The sequence below is a fragment of the Physella acuta genome, unplaced genomic scaffold (genome assembly GCF_028476545.2).
Source record: "Physella acuta isolate Inbredline_101_S28 unplaced genomic scaffold, ASM2847654v3 ptg000657l, whole genome shotgun sequence".
Taxonomy (NCBI): Eukaryota; Metazoa; Mollusca; class Gastropoda; family Physidae; genus Physella; species Physella acuta.
The window spans coordinates 272,932-288,480 of record NW_026732176.1 but is presented as its reverse complement, the minus strand read 5'-3'; the positions used below and the strand labels follow the sequence as shown (position 1 = coordinate 288,480).

General features: G+C 35.5%; 1 long non-coding RNA gene across 2 annotated transcripts; it reads right to left on the bottom strand.

Moving 5' to 3' along the window:
• Window positions 1-10,815: 10,815 nt before the first annotated feature.
• Window positions 10,816-14,442, bottom strand: LOC131948665 (uncharacterized). Of its 2 annotated transcripts, none has more exons than XR_009388042.1 (5): window positions 14,092-14,442; window positions 11,973-12,098; window positions 11,664-11,806; window positions 11,296-11,360; window positions 10,816-10,975 (listed from the first exon to the last, which is right to left on the bottom strand). It is a non-coding gene; the product is annotated as an uncharacterized LOC131948665 (long non-coding RNA). The 2 variants fall into 2 exon arrangements; XR_009388043.1 differs by having other exon boundaries at window positions 14,284-14,442.
• Between the last annotated feature and the right edge of the window lie 1,107 nt (window positions 14,443-15,549).

Here is a 15,549-nt window from a genome sequence, read left to right as displayed (position 1 = left end):
GGGATCGCGAATGGCTTTCTTGGGGGTCGCGAACTGGTAGACTAAACCCTAGCAATGAAAAAAAAAACAACAACAAATATTTAGAAATTAGAAGAATATCTGAAATTCAGCTTTACTAACATCTCAGGAAATGAAATTAAGAAAAACAATGCGTAACGTGCAAAGTTGATCTCAGCCATGGGTCTATGAAACCTTCAAAACTTAAACGTCATTTTGAGACGAATCATTCGGTACACCAAAAAGACATGGAGCTCTTTTGTCGGCATGAAGTTAGCAGTGTTTCTTCCAGACTTTTTTCTCCGGGGGGTGGGGGCGAACTGGAAGAAACTCTGGAAGTTAGTTGCAAATGTCAGAGACTTAATCGAACATGTTTTCAAGAATGAAACACAGCATTAGTGAAATCATACAATGAAGTCGCGATAGAAATTGCCAAGCAAAAAAAAAAAAACAAAAAAAAAAAAAACAATAGGACAAAATTTCATCAAACCCTGCATGTTGAAGATGGTGAAATTAATTCTTGAAGGTTCCAGTGCAATAAAGATGCAACAAGTATCTCTGTATAATAATACTATTCAACGGCTTATAGCAGCCATTTCCATGGATAGTTAAAGAACAAATTTTGAATGAAATCAAGCTTTCACCATTGTTTGATTTTCAAGTTGATGAATAAACAGACGTAAGTTCGTATTCGCAGTTGCTTGTCTTTGTAAAATATATTCGTTCAAATTATAGGAGAGAAGAGTTGCTTTTTAGTGAAAATATCATGGAGAGAATAAATACGTTTTTTTGAAGCTTGATGATAAAAGATTTAGCTGCCTAACCCACGGGAAATCTACTGCATGATTCACCGGTATGCCCTCGCCAGTAAGACTCTTCCGACATCATTGCTAATAAACGTCGTAAATTATAATAATAAATCCGGAGTCCTAAACACACGTCTGTTTAAAGAACGGTGCAAAGAAATGATAAAAATCACGAAGTTCTGCTTTTCTTCACTACAGTACGTTGGCTGTCAAAAGAAAATATTGTGAATCACGTTTTTGAATTGAAAGATAAAATAAATAATACTTATAGGCTAGAGGATACAACACTGAACATTATATTATTGGAGTGATTGTATAATTGTGTTGATCTTGATGTTTTTCGGCCCGCTGTGTGTACGTGTTGCGTCTGTTCTGCAAAAAATTCATAAAAAACGTTTTAATAACAAGCTTTTATGTAATAATGCACTAAAAAGTAGAAAATAAATTATAGACTACTATTTAAATAACTATAAAGAAAAGCGTGGGTCACTTTGGTACTTTACTACCTATTGGATACCTTTACTAATATTTGAGAAGAGACCCACGCTTTTCTTTATAGTAATTTAAATAGTAGTGTATAATTTATTTTCTACTTTTTAGTGCATTATTACATAAAAGCTTGTTATTAAAACGTTTTTTATGAATTTTTTTTCAGTACTTTACATGTTTTATTTACAATAGAGTTACATGACTAAAAACCATTGCGCGCCTAGCGCAGCCATTGAACGTGATTGCGCAGCTATTGAACGTGATGAAGCGTGTGGTGTGGTTGGATAGACATGCCTACTAATTCGGTCCAAATTTTATTTAATTCTTAAAAAATTAATTAGGCATCCAATTGAGTCAAATTTAATTTCAGATTGAATTGTCTTCATGTCTTGACCCACGTGCCAAGTGTGAATCGTATCGGTCAAGTAGAAGTTTCCGAATTTTCACTCCGGCGTTTCAGTCTAGACAGACTGACGACAAAGGAAGTGAGTTAAATAAAAGCTTTATTATCTAAAATTTCGTTGCCGCGGGGTAGAAATAAGTTTGACGAAATGTATTAGGATTTCAGCAACGCGTTACCAATTATATGTTCTAAGACGCGTGACCGTCTTTTCTAAAAGTGAGTTATTTAAATGTAAACAATGCCTGCGCTTAAATCATAAATATCGGGACACAGGTTTACCTACACTACCGTATGTAAACATTGAGTGTACATTAATCACTCACCGAAATAATGTTAGAACACACTTCGGTGACCGCCCATGTGTCAGAGACGCACATGGGCGCTCTCAGGGCCCCCACCCCCACGATTAGACTACCGCATAGGCGCGGCGTACGACCCCTGGCTCCTTAAACTAACAGGCGCCTTCGTCCAAATAGCATCCTATTAATAATGATGTAGATTTCGTCATTCGCTAAAGTGACACAAATGAACAGGATTTTTTTCTTTAACACGTAAAAAAGTATTTAACGTGTTTTAAACATCAGTGTGACTGATGCAATATGCTAGCGTTACTAATGGTCTATTATTAGGTGCTCGATCTCAATTGCATCATTCGCAAAGTGACGAAACTCTACAGTAGGCTCCTCATATTCAAAAAGTTATTTTTTTCATCTTTGGCAAGGTGACGAAACTGCACTGAAGGATTTCCTCGCGTTACAAAGCTATTTTTAGAAGCGTGTTGTAGTTTTACCGCTGAATATTATAGTACCCCTTTCTCGCAATGCGGGACGCTCGATTAACGGATGCTAAGTGCCAACATAGTCGCTCTAAAACTCTGGGCGCCAAACCGTGTATTGACGAAAGTTGTACCCTATATGACGCCGCCCATAAGAAACGTTAGTTTTCTTTTTCGCAGAAATATTCTCGGGAGTATTCTCATCTACTCCCTAAAGTTTCATGGCACTCGGATGAACCGCATCCGAGTTTTATTTTTTATATACCGTGTATAGAGAAAAAAATCGCCCCCCCCCCCCCGGAGGGCGCCGCCCCCCCTTGCAATATTAAACAATATTTTTTTTTTGCAGAACCCTACTATTGAGTGATCTAAACATCTCCCCAAAGTTTCATGGTACACGGATGAACGGTGTGAAACCGAAATAGACTTTAATATTTATAAATCGTATATAGAGAAAAAATCGCAGCCTCCCGTGGCGCCGCCCTTGCGAAATTTAAAAAGGATTTTTTTTTACCGAACCCTTCTTTGAATTGTTCTAATTAACTCCCCCAAAGTCTCATGGCTATCGGATAACGGTGTCACACTAAAATCGACTTTTATTTTTATATACCGTATATAGAGAAAAATCGCACCCTCCCGTGGCGCCGCCCTTGCGAAATTAAAGATGATTTTTTACAGAACCCTTTCCTAGAGTTTTATAATGAACTCCCCAAAGTTTCATGCCTATCGGATGAACGGTGTCACTGCGATGCACTTTTATTATTTTTATATACCGTATATAGAGAAAAATTGCACCCTACCGTGGCGCCGCCCTTGCGAACTTAAAAATGATTTTTTACAGAACCCTTTCCTAGAGTTTTATAATGAACTCCCCAAAGTTTCATGCCTATCGGATGAACGGTGTCACTGCAATTCACTTTTATTATTTTTATATACCGTATATAGAGGAAAATCGCACCCTCCCGTGGCGGCGCCCTTGCGAAATTAAGAATTATTTTTTTAATAGAACACTTTCCTAGAGTGTTCTTATCAACTCCCTAAAGTCTCATGGCTATCGGGTGAACGCTGTCAAACCAAAATCTACTTTTATTTTTATATATCGTATTAAAAAAACAAATTGCGCCCTTCCGGGGTGCTACCCCTGCGAATTTGAAAATGTTTTTTAATGCAGAAACCTCCCCAGGAATATTCTAAACATCTTCCCAAAGTTTCATGGCGATCGTGTGAACGGTGTCACTGTAATTCACTTTTATTATTTTTATATACCGTATATAGAGAAAAATCGCACCCTCCCGTGGCGCCGCCCTTGCGATATTAAAAATGATTTTTGTACAGAACCCTTCCCTAGAGTGTTCTTATCTACTCCCCAAAGTTTCATGCCTATCGGATGAACGATGCCAAACCAAAATAGACTTTTATTTTTATATACCGTATATAGAGAAAAACAAATCGCGCCCTGTCGGGGCGCCACCCCTGTGAATTTGAAATTATTTTTTTCGCAGAAACCTCCCCAGGAATATTCTCAACAACTTCCCAAAGTGTCACGGCGATGTGATGAGAGTTGTAGTAATGCATAAAGGACAAACACACAAACACCAGAGCCGGCGTTAGGGGGTGGCGAACGGGGCGGTCGCCATAGGCCCCGCGCTTGAAGGGGCCCCGCGCTTCAGCAATGTCATTGTTATCTTAATAAAACTTAATTAGTTTGTAAACTTTAAAAAAATGGTTGCTGAATTCAACTGGGGAAAAACTAAATGGTCGAATGCCGACGTTGTTGATTGTTATAACAGACCATGGTGATGTTAGTGAGTTATCACCCACTGAACTGGGACAGGCCGTAATTCTATACAAAAAACAGTGTCACACACCTCCCCTTTGTGTAGGGTACGGTCGCCTGGCATTTGTCCTGAGCTGACTGGAGATGGCGGTCGAGAATTAGCCCACGACATAAAGAGATACCCTATTGTATGCGGACCCATGAAAACGTCCTTTTAGTGAGCAGCCGGGATGTCTGTATGTAAGCCCTGCTAGGGGTGGGGGATACCTAAAATCTACCCTTCTAGGCTTATCTAACTTTCTACTGTCCGGTCAGTGCAAGCCCGGATAAACCCAGACTGGTTAATAACGTAACCTTAGTCTAAATAATAAAACTACTAAAAATAAAACAAAAACTTAAACAATATAATAAAATTTATTTAACAAAATAAATATGGAACCAAGCTTATAAACAAACTAGAATTTAGGTAAAACAGAACACTGGAGACATACAAAACAGAAACAGAACTCAACGGAACAAAACACCCAATTTCGGACCACCGTCCTAGAAAGAGGAAAAATAAGACAAATCAATTTAAAATGTAAAAAAAGTTATACACAAGGCAGTAAGCTGACACAATTGTCAGCCTAAACAAGAGGCTCTCATAAATGAAAGTAAAATCTACAAAAGAGGCTCTCATAAATGAAAGTAAAATCTACAATAATCCATGACTAAACCCAGGCCATCGTGCTACCACGTGGTCTGGATAAAACAAACCTTGAGACTTCTCAAAGTCGAAGTGACTAAATAGATCTAGTATATAGTCACTTTGTATACAAAATAAGCAAACAAAAATATGGAAAACATAATAAAACACTATAAAAATAACCCTACGTTACCATACACCACATAAACGTGACACAGAAACTCTTCAACACACAGGCCTCGACATTCCAGCAGAATGTCCCTCCCTGTCAGCCGATCATACACTATTCTCAACGACACTGTCGTTGAGTGGCTTATCAACAGTGTCGGTATATAATAACGCTATAGATTTTTTCTCATTTGATTCTGTCGTTGAGACTCTAATTATAGTTATAAACTGTAAAAACTAGCTAACGGAATAAAACCATTTCGATTAATTAATCGCTTAAAATATTTAATATAAGAAAAATTAAACAACCATTCATTTTACAGAGCTAATAATAATTAATATTATAAAAATGTATCTTCTGTCTTTAAAATTGAAAATTAAATTATTTTTAGCAATATAAATTAATACAGTGGATTGCTGAATTTAATTGTGATCACAATTATGATTAATTTTAGAGATTATATGATTAATTTATACACAATTAGAATTACAGAATATTGATTATTCGGTATAGAAAACATTAGGGTAGAGATTACTAAACGATATAATATAGGATTATGTAATATGGAATATATTAGTATATTATTATAGAATCTAGGCTATACAACAAGTAATACATGATATGATTGCAAAATAGAAAAAATACATAATATAAAGGCCCATTTTGTAATCGAATTTAAGACTCATTTCGTTTACAATATGTTATTACAAATATAAAATTGTAGAATACGTAATAGCTATTTTTATCGAATTTATACATAGAATGTGCTATATAATCTTAAGAACATGATTATGTAGTGGCGTAGGTACAAGGTGTGCCAAGGGGCTATACCCCCCCCCCCCCCGATATATATATATATATATATATATATATATATATATATATATATACATATTTACTGTACTCAAGTAGTACCCCTAACCAGAGGCGTCACAAGGTGGGGGGCGGGGCTGAGGACTGCGCAAGGTGGAAAAATTTCGGGGGTGACACCGTGGCGAAAAATAGCAAAATATATAGAAGAAGTATGCATTTTGACAGTTCAATAAATGACTAATGAGAGTTAACTGTACTAATAACTGACTGCAGATAAAAAAAATATACAATTAACTGTGCACGTTTAAAAACTATCACCCGGGGGGGGGGGGGGGGTGAGGGGAAATGACACAAACGGCAAAATGTACAGGTGAATACATGCTTGTTGAATTTTTGGATAACAGATTTGCTAAGCGACGACCGGAGAGAGGCTGATACCAAAATCTAATAATTTACGATGAAAACGATGCTTTTTTTCACATGAATTAATAGGTGGATTATGTGAAAAATTTGACGCCATTGGGGAAAATGGGAAGTCACCAAATGTAGCTATATATATATATATATATATATATATATATATATATATATATATATATATATGCAAATATGCATATGTAGAATTATGTATATTTCTCTCTATGTATTTATATAATGAAGTTTTGCTTGTTTGTTTGTGGGTTTGTTTATGTCCTCTATGCAGCACTACACCTTTCATCCTATGGCCATGCAACTTAAAAATACCACTGGATATATTTCACAAGCACGGTGCCCCAGCAGGGCGCGAATCGATTCTTCCCTATATAGGGTATATATACGAAAAAGTAGATTGCGGTTTAATCCCGTTCATCCGCTCGCCATAAAACTTCAGGGGAGGTTACAGTAAGAAATTCTTTTTTTTTTATTTTAACAGGGCGGGGCTCCTGGAGGGTGCAATTTTTCTCTACACAGTTTGTAAAAAACAAAACGGATGCTGTTTGACATCGTTCATCTGAGTGCCGTTAAACTTTCGAGAGTTAATGAAAACACTCACGAGAAGGTTTCTGCGAAAACAAAAATTAAAATTTATTATGGGCGTTTCCCTAGAGGGTGCGATTTTTGTTAATAAATGGCTTGGCGCCCGAAAATCCAGGGCGGCGATATTAAAACTTGAGCCTTCTGCATGGGGGCTAAGGTAAAAAAGCAACAACAGGCGCAGCCGCCGGCGCCCCGGATATTACGTAACCCGAAGCGCCCCGTGCTACCATGTGAACACTACGACGCCTACGTTCGTTTTTTTTTATTTATACACTAAAGACACGATGGTCAACAATAATTTGACTATATGGAATCAGGCGCGTCTGCCGGCGCCCCGGCAGGATGCGATTTGGTGCCCTAGGATATCCTAAGGTTGTGTTAAAGAGCACTATACAATATTGACTCTGTGGCACACGACATTCGATGACAATTCGTTTGACCCGGTGCGCCCCCCTGGCTTCGGGAGGAACACTATGAGTTTTAAAAGTGCGCCCTACAGTAGGGAAACTTTTGTCTACTGTACCACTGGCGTGTGGTCTAGCGCCTCTGTGTGGGTCCCTCATAAACAGTATTGCGCCTACGTTCGTTTTAAAGATTTTAAACTTAGTGGAGGTAACTCAGAGGGGGCTGCTTTCACTGGGGAGGGGGGGGTAGGGTTTGTGTGAAAGGAGGGTGGGGAGGGGGAGGTTATCGTCCTTAACGAGCTACTGATAGTGTTTTAAAGCAAATATTTTCAGTGGCAGCATTGTTACTGTCGAATTCACAAATTATGAATTACTGAAAAGTAGAAAATGAAACAACTAAATAGCGGCGTATGATAGCGGCTCGTAAAATATAAAACACAATGTAAATACCTTTGTTATACCTAAGGAAAATAATAATATGTAACATGGATTCCTGAAATTTTGCTCTGTTTTAATTTTTAACGTTGGGATCCTCCATCACCATCCATATTCTCCTTTAGTATGTTCATGCTTTTTTTTTCATTTATGGAAGGGGTGATCGGAAAGTGTGACGACACATTTTTGCTTTCATCCGTTATTTCGTTATTTTTGGTATTAATTCATTTATTAACTCAATGTTTATCGAGGTCAGTACATATTATAATAAACCGGGAGTGATCTCCCCTAAAATTTCTCGAATATTCTAATATAACACTACCGGGAATGGCAACTCGGGAAATAGACATGATTTTTAATCCACTTTAAATACTTAAACTTTTTAAAATAGAATAAAACCTTGTAGAAAAAAGAATTGCACACCAAGTGAACGCCAAATAAAGATGTGCATAATAGTGCGCAACATTATTACTACTTTATAAATTTAGGTGCGTTTTTTGAGAAATCGGAAATAGCGTAAATAAGTACTTACTGTCAACGGAATTTACTCAAAATTTGACAGAAGGCAGAGAATTACATCTTTTACTTACATGTGAAATTTCATTTATCTATCTGAAATAGTACTCAAGTTATAGGCTTTTGAAAAATTCAAAGTAGAAAAAGTACCACTTTCGGTTATCGGAAATCGCTCAAAAGTTTATACGGATCTACGATTTTGATAAAATACTTATATATGAAATTTCATCAACCTAGCTGTAACGGTACTCAAGTAATCGTGTTTACACACAGACACACACACAGGCACACAGACATACGGACAAGATTGCAAAATTATGTTTTTCCGTATCAGTGAGGTGTAAAACGTCGAGATTTGTAAATTACAAGACTTTCTCTATACTTCGTATATACGAGAAAGTAAAAATGCAGTTTCAGGGTAACGGCGGAGGGGGTTATGTGTTGAGGTGTGGTGTTTTTAAAGAGAGTGGTGGTGGGGGGGGGGGGGGGGAAGCGAAGATCTGGCTTTTTGTGAAAATGTGTTACAATTAGAGAAGGGGGGGGGTTGGGTGCAAAATCGTCTGAAGAGTGAGTCGTCGTTAATGGGTGACCACTTTATGATTGTATATTGACGTCACCATCATTTTGGGCGGTGGCTTTACGTGACGATATGTAACGAGAAAAAAGAGGGTTGAGTTAATGGCGTAGCATTTATTTTGCATTTTTTAAGGATACAAATAATAAAAACACTGCTTATTTTGTTTTACATGTGTGACGACATTGTGTTAAACCAAATGTATTGAATAGTAGGACTTACAGATTATTAGTTCTCTCCCCCCCCCCTGAAGCAATTATCCCCTGTCATTTACCCCCCGCCAAGGAGGACATCCCCCCCCCCCCCCCCACGGACACACCTCTTAAGGTACAGCTGGGGTTAGGGTTATGGTTAGGGTTACGGCTAGGGTTAGGGTTAGCGTTAGGGCTAGGGTTAGAGTTAGGGTTAGCGTTCTGGCCAAGGTTATTATTATGGTTAGGGTTACGGCTAGGGTTAGGGTTAGCGTTAGGGCTAGGGTTAGAGTTAGGGTTAGCGTTCTGGCCAAGGTTAGGATTATGGTTAGGGTTACGGCTAGGGTTAGCGTTAGGGCTAGGGTTAGAGTTAGGGCTAGAGTTAGGGTTAGCGTTCGGGCTAAGGTTAGCGTTCGGGCTAAGGTTAGGGTTAGGTTCAGAATTAGAGTTAGCGTTATGGTCAGGGTTAGGATTAAGGCTAGGATTAGGGTTAGTGTTATGGTCAAGGTTAGGCTGAAACCTAAGTCTAGAGTTGGTTTTGGTTATGTGTTAAGTTTTAGGCTGAGGTGAATGCTTAGGGTTTGGTCATTTTTTTTATCGATTAGGATTATGGAAATACATAGGTATAGAGTTTGAGTTAGGATCATAACTTGAGGCCGGGGGGGGGGGGGGGATTTTTCCAGGGGGGTTATTGACAAGGGGTAATTGCCCCGGGGGGTAAATACGGGAGGGGGGGGGGGGTAATTGACGGGGTGGGGGTAATGTCATGTAGTCAGGTCCACTATTAGAAAGCCAAGATTCCAAACTTTGTAGCCTTATGTAGGTAATCTAATCTCATACAAGTTCTTGAAAGCAACATCAAAGACGAGAAATAAGAAGAGCCATCGTTGTCGGCTTATTTAAACAGGGAAGTCTTAGTCTAAATCAATCCACGACAATGTCTTTAAAACAATAAACCTTAACTTTGCTTGAAATAACAATATCGTTCTTCATTCAGTCAAACTCAACATTATGGCTTCACTGAACTTTGTCATTGAAATGCATGTCTAGTTTGAAATGTGTGTCTGTTAAAATTGTTCAGTTGATACCGAATATATCCAGCCTTTTTCTTCTTCGTTCAGTTGCTTTTCTTTCTGGATTTCTTTTCTTATCTTTTGTCAATCCAAAAACAAGTGTTGTATCCCCAAGATAGGTTGCTATCCCCAACTATAGAGCCTCATCTACACGGGAGATTGAACTCAGGACTTCTCGGTTTAGCAACCACGAACTTTACAAGTTCTTGATTTTAGTATTGGCGTGTCAGTTTTCTTCTTTATTTAGTCGACATCTACAGTTAAACAAAAACAGTTGCCTAGCTCAGCAAAAGTCAATGTAGGCCAATTATGGCCAGTGTAGCAATTAGCAACATCAAAGTTGATTTGAATTCCATGCAACACTCATTCCATACTTCTCTAGTGTGGAGGTCTTTATTATTAATATTATCCTGTTTGTTTGATACTTTTCTTTAACTTAATATTAATAAACATAGGCACTTTTTGCCTGAAACTGGGTCACAGTATTCTCTGGTAAACAATTAAGTTCTTTTCCAAATAAGTGCTCAGCTAATAGAAACAGCATTCCTAGATTATTTTATTTTTGTTTTTTTTAAAGGGCTTCAGCTGTTTTAATGTCAACTTGTGCTGGGAATACTATAACTACATACAACCCTTTTCAGCTTTCAATCACTTGCATCTTATGTACAAAGTAAGAAAACCAAATACATCAAATTTTGAGAAATAATTTATTTATCAAACCTGACAATTGCATATAATTATAAAGCCAAACATTAATATATCAAGATTATTGCAATTATCACCATTTGCAGATTCTTGTTTAACTATGGTAGATGGAAGTATTAGTTGCCTTTTACATCACTTTTCACTTCCTGAAACAAAACAAAATGATTTTCTTAATCATCCATCTGAAATAATAAAATTAGCAAACAAAAAATAATAATCTTTAGTTTAAATTAGTTTAATACATCAAAACAAAACAAGAAAAAAGTGATTGAATGAGATGAATCATGGCATAGATATCTATAAAATTTTGCTTTAGTGATTAAGGGGAAAAATTTAAGTTATTTTAAGAGAAACATAAGATAGAGAAATAAACTATTAGGCCTAATTTAAATAATTTAATTCCTTTCTCCCAAAACACTACATGTAACCTTAAAAAAAAGAAAACTTAAAATTTATCAATATTTACCTTGTGTAAAAATTCTTCTGTACATCTACTGTATCAGCTTGACACTCATTAGGTATGCCTAGTTCCTGTTGAGCAGTTAAGACAGATTAAGTAAATAATTCAAATTTGTAAGACAAACCACTAAATGATAATGTTATATTTATATATATATATATATATATATATATATATATATATATCCTTCCTGCAAATCAGCATATTTAAAATATTATTAAATATTTAAAAAAATACATATTGTATCAATCATCACCACTGACTTGGTTTTACTAGGGGGTTTAACCTGCCCTTAAATACAATATTTATACAAATAAAAATCTATCTCAATCAACATGTTCAAAATAAACCAAAGCAAACTTGTGATAACTTACCTGATTAATGTTTGAGAGGATTCACCCAGTTCTCGCCACTGAAGCAGATTAGATGGGTGTGTTATAATACTTGTGATATACTGATTGCAATTTTTTGCACTTTTAGTCCTGGAGATCTATGTTGTAGGCATAGACTGTTAAACCTGGATAGTAATATTATAGAAGTATATTATATCTAGTATAATATAAATATTTTAAAATATAAATGACACTAAATTATATTTATCATCATTGGAAATAAAAATGGTACAATCAAGTTATAAAAAACAAATTATAAAATTTAAAGCAGCTTATTAATAATTGTCATACCTTTTCCTGCTTTTATGTCAAATGTAAGAGGTAATAGAGAAAGAACATCTTGTGTCATTTAGTATGCTGTAGTCTTATTAAGTTATTACTGGTAAAAATAAGATCTTCCCTTTTTTTTGGGTGAACCTGTAAAAGAGAAATTACAACATGGATAAACACAATGAATTTCATATCTAATCCTCAACTAGTTACCCACCCCAATCCTAACCTCATTTTTAAAACCAATTTCTAAATATGTTTTCAGAACAAATTTATGTTAAGTCTACCTATTTTAATGTTCAGAATACTAATATTTATCAAAACTACCTCCAGTTGAAATTCAAGATACCTTTATAAAAAGTTATTATGACTTTAACTTTGTGTAGTTGTTATTTAGGCTATTTGTTTATATTATTTAAATTAATATTTCATGCCTTGTTTTAAAAAGATCTACAAGTCTACTTTTGATTTTATGGTATAATCTGATAAAAAATTAGGCTGCTTCATCTGAAAACTAAGGTCAATGCAAAGACTCCCAAATTAACGATAAGTAGGTTTGTATAGATATTGTATATAATTACTAGCCCAATAGTATTACTCTACGACCAATATATAGGACTTAATGTATCAGACCTAATTCCTATAATTAGGCCTACTAATCATTAAATAATTAATAGATCTAACAGTAGGATAATTACAATTATGGGCCTTAGCTGACATAGAGAGCTGAATACTTAACTAAACATTTTTAAAAATTATGGTAAGCTAAGTGAGTTGAATTATTTTATTTAGATAGGCCTAGGCTATAATATACTCTATAGTAGTCTATAGTTAAGAGATAGCCGCAGAGTAGCGTATATCATAATAATTTCAAATTAAATCTATAAGCAACATTAAGCCTCTGCCTTGTTGCCTAATTAAAAACTAAAGCCTATTAAGCCTTTTCCTAATAAGCCTTTGGCCTAATTTAAATAACAGCCTATATAATATATAAATAGGCTAAACTACTTGTAAGACCTAATAATAGACTAATGACTAAGAGAGTGCTAGGCCCCTTTCAGATATTATATAATAAATGCTTGATCGATATCATAATCTAACACTGATTACATTAATTTACATAAGGCCATAACATCTTAACTCTAACGGCTAATACTTTTTCTACTAATAAAATAGGCCATTTTATGACATTTATAAAATTTTTAGTATATGGCCGAGCCTTAAATTTAAATACTAAAATAGATTTAGCATACTATGCCTATTGTTGGTCTAATTAATAATTTATTTTTCATTTAGAATTTTAGACCTCCAAAACATAGGCCTAGGTCCTAAATAAATTATTTTTATTTTATTGAGCCCGCCTTAATGTATAAGTCAAGTATAAGATGTGATCTGTTTTTTTTAATAAAAATAACCCTACACAATACTAGTAATTTATCTAATATCTAGTACTACTTTAGGCCTATTTAATTATTTATTAGTAGGCTGAATAAAATCTAAAGCTATACTTTATTACTATATTGGCCTATTATTCTATAATTAATTTATGTTTTCTTTCAATACATAGATCTAGTAGATCCTGTGGTACCTCAAAAAAAAAACTCAACATTCTAGTGCCTCGACATACCAGATTTTTTAAATACGAGCAGTTGAGCGAGTAATATTTCGCTTTGAGTTACGCGCAAAATTTGAGATACCATATTTCACAGTTTATGGAAAAGAAATACCCCCAAAAAGATGCAAATGATTATTTATCGCAGCTATTTAATTATAATAATAAGCGTCTTACTCATATTTGCAGCATTATGAAAGGGAGAAAGAAATAAACTTCCTAAACAAGTTTTGTTTTAAGCTACCAGCACATGAAAGTGACTTTAATTAAGCATGGCAAAAAAGAAGAGAAAAGCTGTCAAGAAAATTAAGCTAACGTAATAATTTTATTTAGTATTTAGGCCTTACGTTTAAGTCTTAATAAGAGCAACCATGCTCAGTGAATTTTAGCCATGGCATTAATGATAATGGCATTAATCATTAAGTTTATGAATAATGACTAATGTGTAGCTGTAGTTACTACTAGATTCTCTAGATCTAGATCTACTTAACTAGATTCTATCATTTACTTTCGACGCACTAGGCATACTTTTAACTTTTTCTCTCTAGTCAATAATGTAGATTTCTAGATCTAAATGTAAATCTAGATCTTGTAGATTTACGTAGGTTTTACATCAGTGTAAATCGTTGATAAAGTAGATCTAGTCTAGATCTAGATTCTAGATCTGGACTAGCTCTCGTCAAAACAAAATGGCTGGAATATTAGCTTCAAAACACCTACAGTTTATGCTTTCCTAATTGTGGAGAGCATGTTTAATTATTGTTTTATTTTCAACGACAGTGTTGACTGAGAAACCACCAAAGGGTTTTATTCTCAACGACACAGTCGGAGAGAGGCTCAACGATTCTGTCGTTGAGATGATCCGCATGGGGTGTCCCTGTCGACACACCACATTCACGAACAAAGAAACCAATACTACGAACAAAGAAACCAATGCTACGCACAAGAAAATAGTCCCTAATACAATAATAAGTAACATTCAGGACATAAAGCAAAGTGGAGCAACAATCCAAAACAAAGTTTGCATAAATAATAACATTAAAATATAAACAAGACATAATAACCAGGCTACAAACCATTGTAAAATCAAAATCATATCAGCGCCATAATAGCGGACTACTTAACTAAAAACCACAACAATCCTAAAAGGCACACAAAAAGCGACATTCACCTTTTTGTAATAAAATAATAATAATAACAGATAAACACACTCCAGCCGCTCACATGTAGTAGACAGTTAGTGACCTGATGAACTCTAGTCCTGACTTTCTTGTTGTAGATGTCGTATAATGTCGTATATGTACAGTGTTTCTTCCAGACTTTTTTCTCCGGGAGGGGGGGGGGGGGAAGGGGCACTTGAAATTTTCGGGGGGAGGGGGGCGGTAGACTTTCTTCGGGGGGGGGGGGCGGACACTGTTAAAAGTATATATTTTCTATATAAATTATATAAATTTCATTTCGTTTTCGAAGAGATGCCTGGAAGAAACTCTATATGTAGGCCTACTTGTCTAGGTATAACAAAATTAACATTCAGTTGCGTGCAGAGGGGTGAGAGGAGGGCGACGAGGGGGGGGGGGGGGGGCGCCTTAGGATCTATATCAGGCGGCTTTAAACAGAGTGATTTATTATTATTTTTTGGAAGAAAGTTAAAACTGTTGTTATGTTGTGTCACCTAAAGGATTCACCCGTTCAATAATTAAGATAATAATGTTTTTGGTTTTAAAATATTGTATGAATTCTAAAAAAAATTTGAAGTCTATACTGTTTTGATACATCAGGCCGAGTTCGCTGTATTGTAAACTTTATTTTCCTAATTATTCGGCATGTGATTACATTTTCTTAAGTGATTTGGTATGAATTACATAACTGTCAAAAGTGATTTAATATCTTAGCAAAGGAAAAAAAACTACGAACATTGGGTTAATACAGGGGAGAGATAAAAATCTGTTATTATAGTGGAAAGTTTGACATTAGCTTATAAACTCC